Below are 12,456 nucleotides of genomic sequence, written 5' to 3' on the forward strand. Positions count from 1 at the left end.
GAGCAGTGGAATTAGCTACTGTAAAATCAAGGCCTTTGGCAACAGACTCACTCAAGATGGAAAGCCAGACTGAGAAGCTGAAATGATGGCCTCTGATACAAATCCATCCACCAATGAGAAAAGTGCTCCCCAGGCTTCAAGAAGCAGCGATCGGAACAGCAAGAGTAAGAGGCAGCACAGCCATGGTAGGGTTTGCTGGAACTGCAGCGGAGCCCACGATGGTTAAAACTGCCAACTTGACAGGATCCAGAATCACCTAGGGAACTAAACTCTGAGCAGGTTTGTGATGGAGTTTCTAGACTGGATTAAGTGAGAAGGAAAAACACCGCCACTACAGGAAGCACTATTCCATGCGCAGTTGTCCTATAGTGAAGAAAGAAAGAAAGAAAGAAAGAAAGAAAGAAAGAAAGAAAGAAAGAAAGAAAGAAAGAAAGAAAGAAAGAAAGAAAGAAAGAAAGAGGGAGGGAGGGAGGGAGGGAGGGAGGGAGGGAGGGAGGGAGGGAGGGAGGGAGGGAGGGAGGGAGGGAGGGAGGGAGACACTGGCATCCATCTCTCTGCTTTCTGACTGCAGCTACAATGTGACCAGCTGCCTCATGCCTTCCCACCATGATTGACTATACACTCAAAGCACAAGCCAAAATAAACCCTTCCTTTCTTAAATTGACTTGGTTAGGCAATTTGTCACAGCAGAGAGAGAAGTAACTTATGCAGAGTCCCACAAAAGTGAGACTGTGCCCCGATCTTGGAGCTGAGTCAGACCAGGTAGGAAAATCAGATTCATTTCTAGGAGGTATGAGCTACATGGTCTTCGTCACACTTGCTAGGGAAAAATGGCAGAATCTACTCACTTCCAGAGAAATGTTAACAATATTTACTAATTGCAAATAGATAAAGGCATGCTGGAAGAGGATAGCCAGTACAATCAGGAAATTTCTAGAAGGTTCTGAGTGGATTGGATGTCATTTCTAGCTTGAAACTAGTCATGCTGAGACCACAGATGCCCTGAATATGGTAAAAACTGTCATTCCGAACTTCCTTCCCTCAAGCCTTTGATTTCAACATTCACCATCTGACCCCAGTACTTGTGGTTAAACAGTTACCATTGTACCACAGGAGGGGAAAATCTTAGATGATATAAGAAGAGCACACCTATGCTCAGAAACTATGACAGATCTAGGGCCAAGGGAGTTCCAGATGGAGACAGTCTTCCCCAAGTAGCCTGTCTAGCAAGGGCATGACTAGACGGCAGAGACAGATGAGGACAGCACAGAACATGTTCCTGGGATACCGAGGACCCACTGGGCTCTGAAAATAATGGTTTTAGATGACTCAATCAGAGTATAAATATAAACTCAGGGAAAGAACAAGAAATCCCCAATTATTTGGGAGTGCGTTCTTGCCACCAGGAAAAACAGGTACAAATTAAACTCATAGAAAACTGCTTCTGAGCTGGGGAAGAAAAATCTGTATCTACCACATCTGTTTGACGTATGAGAACTGGAAAGCTCACCCCAGTCTTAACTCTCAGTACCCGTGTAGCCGCCTGATCTGAGATTTTCACCTGATGAGACCAAAGGCTGCATAGCAGGGCCAGCGGTGGACCATAAACTTGAAGTCCTGAAGGAGTCAAAGGCACCCATATGCCAATGACAACCTGATCAGTGTTGCTAGCCTTCCCGGTTACATTCTTCAACATCTGCAGCACTCCAGGATGTCAGTTGCCTTCATCAGCTACATGTTTTCCTTTCCCATATTTCTCCTTGATAGTGTTCTTCGGGTTGTGGTAAATGTCTGCTCCAATATGCATGGCTTCCTGGGAACTAAACACACCCACATGGAGGATCGTATCCCCTTATATGGCCAGTTTGCTGCCAGCATGAAAGCCACCATTGAACACACATTGCAAGCCAAGGTTGGCAGGACGACTTTAGAGTTTCCAACTAAGACGATGATGTGGTGATGCAGAGACACCCCTTTTTCCACAATACCAGCTTTGCAGATAGCCAGGGACCTCTCGTCACCACCGAGAATGGCATTTGCACTAAATTTAGATTTCTTTTTGGTCCCATCCATCTCAGCCATCAGTTTATTGATCTTTTCCGGTCAACAACCTTCAGTTCCTTGGTAACCAGAGTGGGTGTAACCGATTTACTGATGTGCTCAACAGCCTTTGAGACACCCTTCCCCATGTAGTGCGTCTTGTCATTGTTCTGGAAGTCCAGGGCTCATAGATACCAGATGGGCAGAGCAGCTTTGAGCAGACTTTTTGAGGTGCAGAAATCAGCCTCGATAGTGGGGTTCCCACAAGATTCAAAGATCTCTCGTGGATCTTGAGGTGAGACATGCTGGATTTCTGGCCACCAGGCCACCACATAGGAATGAAACAGAAAGCTCTATAAATACCAAGGAGAGTGTTAAGGGGAGATGTGATATGTGCCTGCGCCAAGTCCCCATGCTGCTCTCCCAGAGAGGACCTTTATGAGGGGATGATTAGTAATATGCCCTCTTAGGTGAATTAGCCCATTTATATAGGCAAGGGATTAACAAATTATCTCCAGAGTGGCTCTGGTTAAGTTTCATACACTCCTTGTCTCTCAGCATCTGATGCCCTGTGTCACTTTGGGACTCTACTAGTAGTAAGGCCATTAACAGATTCATTTCCTCACCCTTGGATTAGAACCATGAACTAAATCAAACTTCCTTTATCATTTACATATATTGTGGTATTAATGTTATTAACCATAGAAAGCTGATTAAGTAGCTATCAGGAATACCAAGGCTCTAGGTTAACCTACTCATCCAAATTCACACAAGAAACAGTTATGGAGCTGGAACTTGGTCTCAGGACAGTCTACAAAGCCTAAACTCGATTTGGCAGTAAGTTAGGAAGCAGTGCTCGTGGGATTCAAACAAGTTATTGCATTGTCACTGCTTGGCTTAGAGGCTGGCCCATAATTAATGCCTAGTACAATTACTCTAGTTCCCCATTCACACTGGGAAGAGGTTCTTAGAATGTCTGATTAGCTGGGCAGGTTAAAGTGACTATTATCACTTCAAATGCCTTCAGTTGTTGGAGTACTGTGCGGAGAAAGGTCAGATGTGGTCACTCAGGTCCCCACAGAGAGTTCCCATTCTATCTTCCACCACAGGCAGGCCAGGCAACCACTCCAAAATCCAGGCATTGTGCAGATGAGCCCAACAGAAATGTACCTTCTCAAATTCCTGGGTAAAGCACATCATCACCCTGAGCTTGACTGGATTTGGACTCACCTAGGAGACACACCTCTGGTGTGCCTGTAAGGGAGTTTCCAGAGGGGCTTAACTGAGGCAAGAAGGCCCTCCCTAAATGTGGGCAACACCATCCCCTAGACTAACATTTCAGATGAAATAAAAAGGAAAAGGGAGAAAGGCTGAGACCAGAATTCCTCTCTTTCTCTTTGCTTCTTGACTGTGGACACACTGATCCCAGCCACCTCACACTCCCGGCAGCACACACTCCCTGTCACTGTGAACCGTGTTCCCTCCAACCAGGAGCACAAGCACACCTTCCCTGTCCCTGTGAACTGTGTTCCCCCAACCAGGAGCACAAGCACACCTTCCCTTCTCAAGTCATGTTTGTCAGGTCTGTTCCAAGGCAACAAGCAAAGTAACTGATGCATCGGTCAGCCCCAGCCTGGGGCATTTGCTCCCTGGAGAAGCAGGGAACTAAGACAAGAAATAGGTGAATCATAACCCCACCAAATATTGTCTACAAAGAGGAATGTGTACCCTCTGCCCATGCATTTACTTATTCCCTAAGACATTACAAATTTCCTTGAAGATACTGTTGACCTCAGCATACATGCTGGTTATTAGGAATTCATCTGCTGCAAAGCCTGGGGCAGATCACCCACACTCTGAGCTAAGGAATTTTTTCACTGTAACCACTGCTGCTTTAAGGATGTACTGTTATATAGACTATGATATCTGGTGTTGTAAGCGCTTGATACTAGCAGCACACAGTATAACTGTCCAAATGCTCAGGTTACTCATTGTGTGGAAATGGCAGGAGGAAAAGGGAGGAGGAAGCAGGATGGTCTGTGGGGCTTACTGGTCACCAGCCTAGATCCAAGTTCAGTGAGTAACCCCATCTCAAAGAAATGAGTCTGGGGATAGAGGGAGAGATAAGGACCATGCAGACACCTGAAGTCCTCCTCTTGGCTCTGTGTGAACATGGACATATGTATCTGCACACACGCACATATGCACACACACACGCACACTATCATCATCATCATCATCCACACCCTCTCATACACATTCAAAAAATAAGAGGCTCCTCAGAACAAGTACTTTTATAGACAAGAGGATCTAGGTAAGATTAATGAATACTGTTTATCTTATTTAGTTTGATGCCAGCCGTATAATTTTAGCATGATACACAAACTTTTTATTTCCTGTGTTGAAAGGCTCCATTTCTAAACAAATTCAAGGGAGCTTATTAAAGGGAAAAAAATAGAACACTGACAGAGTGCTGATACTGCAGGAAAGACTGTGGAGGTGTTGCTGAGGAGGAAAAGGTTGGACAACATGACATAAATGACAAAGGGAAAGGGACAGAAACTGGATTAGAAACACCCACACCATCAGACTGATACCATAAGAGCTGCAACTCAGCTTCATTCTACATACGGGTGTAGGCAGAGACTGCTAGTTCATTTCCCAGCCACTCAGACTTGAAATAATCCCACAGAAACTATATTAATTAAAACACTGATTGACCTATTAGCTTAGGCTTCTTATTAACTAATTCTTACATCATAAATTAACCAATTTTTATTATCTTATATTTTACCACGAGGTTGTAGCCTACCAGTAAATTCCAGAGCCTATCACTTTTGGCAGCTACATGGCGTCTCTTGACTCTGCCTACTTTTCTCCTCTGTCTCTGCTTGGAATTCATGCCTTGTTCTATTCTGCTCTGCCATAGGCCCAAAGAAGCTTCTTTAATAACCAGCAGTAATAAAACATATCCACAGAATACAGAAGGGAATCCCACATCATATAGGAGTTCAAGAATATCAGGCTTATTCTGACAACCAGCTGTCAAAGAACCACCATACCTAACCCCTAAACTTCACCCCATAGTTTTTTTCTAAGGGTAAAGTATCAGCTGACTCGTGGCATTTCCCTGGTGATTGCCTCTGCTTCAGAGCACACATACAGACTTATTGAGCCTAACTGGGAGAAAAAAAGGGCTCCCATGCTATAATAAGAACGTAGGGTCTTTCTCCATGAATACAAAAGTGCATCACCATGTCTCTCCCCAACATCACCTCACAACCCTCCAGGAAAGAGAGTTTGAATGAAGGCAATGAGGTCATCAGTGAGGCAAGATGAAGAGCCAGGGCTTTGTTGATGAGGATGAGCATTTTACCCTTGTGTGCATAGGTCCTGGCCTGTTGTCCACCTCTGTGCAGGAGAGAAGCCTTTGTTGTCAATTGTGCCAGCCTGAATTGAGCCTAGATGCACTGAAATCCTCTCCAAATCCACAAATATAACCTTCACTGTCAGTGTCATCAGGAGATGGAGCCTTTGGGAAGTGATGAGATCATGAGAACACTGTCCTTGTGACAGGGGCTTTGCCACATGAGAAGCCGTAAGTGCCATCTGTGGATGAGGAACTGGCCCCCACCAGGCACTCAGCCGGCTCCATCATTTTGGACTTCTCAGTTTAAAAATGCTTTGAGAAACAAATTCTTCATCTCTGAACCATCTCAGAATATCCTCAGTTCAATGTTTCCACTGATCCTACTATGGAAGAATGCTGAGGCTCTGGATACTGTCTGGATTCCAGCTGGTGATGTGGAGGTAGGAGCCGGACTGGTGGCTCTGTGACCCTGGACCAGCCATCTCTGGCTTCCCCACATCCCCTGCCGAGATGTCCAAGTTGGGTTTCCAACATCTCCCAGCCAAACAGGTTGATGCACATAATGGAAGGGAAGGTGGCTTAAACTTGGGAAGATTGGTCCTCACCAGCCACTACTGTGCAGAAGCCTCACTGACTACCATCTGCATAGGTCACACTCTCACCTCCATCTCTCCTAAGCCCTGTTGAGTTCCAAATCCACCATCTTGAGATGAGTAACTGCCTTCTCATCCCTTTGTAGTAAATCTTTTCTATACAAAATCTCCAAAAATACCACTCCTCTACCCCATCATTTTTCTATAATAAATCCTTTCTTCCATTCCCATTAGTCCTGTTTCTAACTACTTTACTGTTTTTCTCATTGTTATAGTTCTTCAAGAATTTCTTTTAATGTATTTTGAACATATGTTTCCTCTACCCTAACACCTTCCAGGTCTATACCACCTCCCTACCCTCCCAACGTAGCGTTGTCTTTTTTCCTAACTCACCAAGTCTAATTTGTGCTGCCCATACACACTTGAATGTGTGCCCATCCAATAGAGTATGCTCAGGCCACTGGGAGCCACACCCCTAAGTAAAACTGATTCCAACCTAGCTGCAGTCTAGATCATCCAGTGAACCAGAACTTCTGTCATTAAAACTTCTCTTACTCCACATGGTTGGAGTAGACTAGAGAGAGACATGGCATGTGAGACTACACTTTGCGTGTCAGCTAGGCAGAGTGTGGGTACCGGGCACTATTATGGCTTGGAGGAGGTCAATACTTAATTCATTTTATTGAACATAACAGTCATCCCAACTGCTTTTGTTGCTCTTTGTACAGGAGAAGTGTCTCTTGGAAGAAGCCCCAGCTGGCAACCCAGAGACCTCTGCCTTCAACCCAGATTGCTCACTCCCTGTCTGTCTGGATTTGATATTGTACAAGTGGCTTTCCTTCTGGGCTGGTGGCCTACTAATTCTGAGATGTAATGGCAAAAATGAAGAGTGACCAACAGGCTATCAACTGACTCAAAGGACAGTCTGGGTAGATAAGCCAAGAAAAAAAAATAGAAAGGAGAGGGTTTTGTTCAGATTCTTCTGCTTCCTGTCTCCTGGCAGCCGTATAACCAGGCTGCTCCATCGAATTCCAGCCAGGTTCCTCCTCCTTTTCTGGAGAAGGTGCCATGGGACCCATGCAGGAGATTTTCCTTCTGGTGTCTCAGTAGTTTGCCTGCAGCTGCCATAGACCTAAGAGCTCTCTGTAGATGCTTAATCTGATTGGCTTCTACAGGAGAGACTCTCTCAGCTGCAGGAGCTGTCCTACATAGAAAGAATGAGAAGCGAAACTTTTACAAGAGCCTTTGCTGTCCAAGGCAAGGCGCCACATTTTTCTGAACAGGAACCCCAGACCCTTCTGAGTTTATGGCTTCTTTTAACCTCACAGAGAATATACCAGAACATGCTATACGTGGAGCATTCAGCTTGCACATACACACACACACACACACACACGGCTGTATCAGTTGTCAAGATATTGAAATGTTTGCATGAGAGCTGGTGGATGGCTTTTGCCCTGAGTGCCCCAGCCCTCAATCCCTTGACTCCAGCAAAGAAAGGGTTGCTCTATGGAGTTCCCAGCACTCATATGCTATTAGTGCCTTGTTGTTGTAAGACGTTTCAATAGCAGGGGAGATGGATCACTGCCTAAAACACTTGCTTCACAAATGTGAGGACCCAAGTTCAGGTCCCAAGAATCCATCTGAATCCAGAGACAGCGGGGTACAGTTATAATCCCAACACTCCTATGCTGGGGTGGGAAGTGAATACTGAAACCAGCTAGCCTATCTTACATAGCTGCAAAGAATATGAGAGCCTGTGTCAAACAAGGTGGAAAGCACTGACCAACATTGAGGTCATCCTTTGATCTCCACACATTGTAACACTCATGTGTAGGCATGAGTTTCACATACATGAAAAGGTGTGCACATACATGGATCACGAACATATACAAACAAGATACAAATAAGCATCTTCATTTTTTTTATTTTTGTTTCATTTGTTTTTTGAGACAAATTCTCATTTTATAACCACACTGGCCTGGAACTTGCTATCTAACTCAGGCTAGACTTGAACTCATGATCCTCTTGTTATGGCCTCCCAGGTTCTAGGATCACGGGTGAGTACCACCACACCAGGCTGAATATTAATCTGTGAAAACACACACATACACACATATGTGCGCGCACACACACACCCCCCACGCAATTATAGAAATAAGAAGTATATTATAAAATTTAGTTATTTTACCAGATTAATAATGGATGAATAAGTAAAACATAGTGGTATGGACATACCACAACAGAATATTATTTTAATTAAAAATAGATTCTTTTCTCATACAGTACATTCAAACCACAGTTTCTGCTTGCTGCTTCCTCTAGTTCTCCTACCACCCTCACCTCTTCTTATCCCCCAGATCCACTTCCCCTTCATTTCCTCTCCAGAAAAGAGCAGGCCTCCAAGAGACAACATCCAAACAGGACAAAACAAGATACAAGATAAGACAAAGCAAAAGCCCTCATATCAAAGCTGGGAAAGGCAGCCCAACAGAAGGAAAAGAGTCTCAAGAGCAGGCTAAAGAGTTGTACCTGCTCCCTCTGTTAGGAGTCCCACAAAAACACCAAGCTAACAGAGGGACCTAGTGCAGAGGCATGCAGGCTCTGGGCTTCAGGCTTAGTCTCTGTGAGCCTTGTTTGTTGATTCAGTGGGACATGTTCTGCTGGTGTCCTCCATTCCCCTTCTGACCCTACAGTCTTTCTTCCCCTCTTCCATGGTGTTCCCTGATCTCCAAGGGAAGGGACCTGATGGAGACCTTCGATTTAGACTCTCTCTCCAGATAATGTCTTGTTGTGAGTCTCTGCATCTGCTCTCATCTGCTTCCAGAGGAAGCCTCTCTAGTGATGAATGGGCAAAGCACCAATCTATGAGTATAGAAGAATATCATTAGGAACCATTTCACTGATTTTTTTTTTTTTTAACCAGTCATGTTTGCTTCTACTCTAGGTCTCTGGGCTATCCAGTTTCTGGCTCTTGGCCATGCAGGCAGCGTAGGATATGGGCTCCATTTTGTGGCATGGGCCTCAGTTAAACCACCATTACCATTGCCCTGGCACATCTTAAAAGCATGACAGATGTAGGCAGAGGGTTTTGTGGCTGGGTTAGTGTCCAGGTTTCTCTTTCCATTGCTTGCAGTGTACCTTCTCATGCCAAAGAGACTAGAATGTTGGGATAAAGGCCCCAAGCCTACACCAGCTCGACCTTTCTTTGTTCAATGAGTTGTTTGGAAGCTTTCCTCAGCAAGGGGGTCCTGTTGTTGGTTTTCAGAAAGCTGCTCTTATTCCAGCATCAGCCTGGGTTGTTTAGGGATCTTCATGGGACACCCTTGGCCAACAACTCCAATTCCACTACTGGAAGCCTTGCCTGGCTACAAAAGATGGTCAATTCAGATACCACATCCTCCATTACTACGAGTCCTCTATAGGGTCATTCTCATGCTCTCGGTTTCCACACTTCCAACTGAAGTTGAGAATTGTCCTTTCAAGGTCTGTAAAGAATTGTGTTGGAATTTTGATGGGGATTGCATTGAATCTGTAGATTGCTTTTGATAGGATGGCCATTTTTACTATGTTAATCCTACCAATTCATGAGCATAAGAGATCTTTCCATCTTCTGATATCTTCTTCGATTTCTTTCTTCAAAGACTTGTTGACGTCTTTATCCTACAGGTCTTGAACTTGTTTGGGAAGAGTTACCCCAAGATAACTACTTGAGGCCCTTGTGGACAGTGTGAAACCGAATATTCTTTAGCCATATAAAGGGATGGAATGTTTAATCATGCTACAATGCAGGCAGACCTTGAAAACAGTATGTTAAATGAAAGAAGAGAGAAATAAAAGGCCATAATCATGTGCCTCCTTTTATGTTAATCATTTATACAAGTGTTAGTCGGGATCTAAGAGACCAGGAACTGGGGAGCAGGAGTAAATATAAAGGAACTAAAACATAGGAGTGTAGGATTTCTATTGTAAGAATGAACTGTTCTGAGATCTGGGATCACGTGCACACAATTCTGCACACATGCATGCTGAAAAGTATCGATTTACATGCTCTAAAGATTTATTTTTACTTATTTGTGTGTATTTGTGCATGTGTGGGTATGCATGCGCCTGCATGATTTTATGTGTACCTCATGCACACAAGTACCTAGACAGGCCAGAAGAGGGTGTCAGATCCCATGCAACTGGAGTTACAGGCAATTGTGAGTCAGAAGACACAGGTACCGGATCCAAACCAAGAGTCTCTGCATGAGACCACTGAGCCACATCTCCAGCCTCTGATTTCTATGTTCTAAACAACCACGTTGTGTGGTGCATGAATTAAAAGTGTCTGTACAAAGTTTATTGGCTGGAACCTCCACAGATATTTACAGAGCTTAAAATTGTACAGACATGCATATGAGCCATTGCATTCCTATGCTATGAACACTGACACAAACTGAGAAAATGAGGTTTTAGAATGAGATGAAAACTAGCAGAAGGCTTCCTATTTGCGGCTCGTACTCTAAGGGATTGCTTTTTGGAGACCCAAGCTTTAACAACAGCAACTGAGGCTCAGAACCTGCCCTCTCCCAGAGACTTTGCTCTTCCCCCATGGAGACTCAAGGACCCTCCAGAGGCCAGGGAAGGCCATTGTAGGATGCTTTTCTTGATGCTTGGAATCCTTTGGAAAAATATGGAATGCCATGAAGGGGTGAAAATAATCAAGAAATATTATAGCTGTTTGTATTTTTTTTTTAAATCAAGGCTTTTGACATAAAAACCAGAAGGCAATGTAATTGTGGTGTTCACATGCTAATTCGGGCTTTCCTAGTAAAAATTAATTCAAAGCACAATGAGGCAGTCTGGTGCAGAAAGGGAGGACAATAGGAAGGTTGCGTGGTACTAGCAGTCATTCTGTAACACTGCTTATTCAGCTGCCAACAACAGAAGCTGGGAAGGGAAGGACAGCCGAGAAGGGAGGTGGGAGGCGGCGTCAGTTCAGCTGAGTAGGAGATCATCACCCAGTTTCCCAGAGGCAAGGCAACTCATTAATTCGCAGCTGGGAGCATGCTTCCTGACAAAGGTTGGTATTAAAATAAAGAAAACTGTGTCTTTCTCCTTTACCTACAGCACAGTGACAATGAGAGAGAAGGGGGACAAAAAAAGGCTGTGAGAGTCTCTTCTCACTTCCTCCTTTGCCCCCAACATTTCCAAAGCCAGAGAGCTCTAGAGACAGGCAGAGTTCAAAGTCTCCCTCAGGTCTCAGTCCTTGGAAATGGAGTCCCTTCTTCATTTGGAGCTGCCCACCAGTTGCTATGGTAACACAACATCTGCTACCCAACTCTGCTCCAGTGGTCACTGGATTTGGCATCTGCCACGCATTGCTGGTTCTGCATCTCGCCTCCCGTGTTACTCTGCTCCCGAAGGATCGTATCACACTTTTCCTGCAGAGTGAACATTTATTCGGAAAGCAGGTTACAGAGAGAAGAGGGGTTAAATCTGTGTGTGCTGCGATCCCGGGGAAGCAGGCTCTGGCTTGCCTGTGGAGTCATTAACTCATCCAATGTCTGGATTGATGTTCTGCTTGTGCTGATCTCCAAACCTCCAGTGAGCCGCTCACCAGATCTCATTCGTTAGCATTTGTTTTTCGAGGGGCACACATTATTTATTAAAACTTCATGAGCAATTTAAAACACACAAATTCCATTCTCCTCTCCCTTGTTTTCTCATTTGAATACATTTCAAGTTTAATTGTTTGCCTTTCTTTCTATTCGCCAATTATTTTGGAAAACTGAACAGAATAGAATATAAATACAGGTTTCCTTGCCTACCACTTTCTCTTGTTCCTCCAAGTAGCATCATTATTCCCACTTCCCTCTTTTAAAAGCCCAATTTGACTTGCTTTCCTTAGCACATGTAATTCTCTCTAGTCTCTAAGAAAATGCGAGGTGGAGAGGGGCAGCAGAGAGAATGAAGACTCTGAGGTTGTGTGAACTTAGGGCTGGCATTCCATCAGGAGTGACCATGTTGCCTGGGACTTCTCTACTGTTGGCACCAAAAGTCTCACCACCCAGGTCACCCACAAATATAGGCTAAACTGGGTAGTTGGTTGCCTTCTTCCCAGCATCTTCATCCTTCCCGGCATCTTCATCCTTCCCGGCATCTTCATCCTTCCTGGCATCTTCATCCACTTGCAGAACATTCATGGGAGATCTGCTTTCTCTTCCCAACACACAGTTCCCTAATTTGTCAATTGATAACAAGGTACTCATCAAAAGATTGTAATGAAATTTAAATATGTTCCTGCTTAAAATGTCTAATGCTGGGACACTGAGATGCCTTAGCAGGTAAGGGCACTTGCTACCAAGCCAGACAACCCAGATTCAATCCCTGGAACCAATATGAAGGTAGGAGGGAACCCATTCTACAAAGCTGTCCTCTGACCTCCACAAATGCAACATGGCATGTGTG

The 12,456-nt window shown here is 44.5% G+C and overlaps 1 pseudogene; it reads right to left on the minus strand.

The window, feature by feature from the left end:
- Positions 1-811: 811 nt before the first annotated feature.
- LOC130865559 (alpha-enolase-like) lies at positions 812-12,191 on the minus strand (annotated as a pseudogene).
- Positions 12,192-12,456: the final 265 nt, after the last annotated feature.

Source organism: Chionomys nivalis, chromosome 23, assembly GCF_950005125.1.
Source record: "Chionomys nivalis chromosome 23, mChiNiv1.1, whole genome shotgun sequence".
Classification (NCBI taxonomy): Eukaryota; Metazoa; Chordata; class Mammalia; order Rodentia; family Cricetidae; genus Chionomys; species Chionomys nivalis.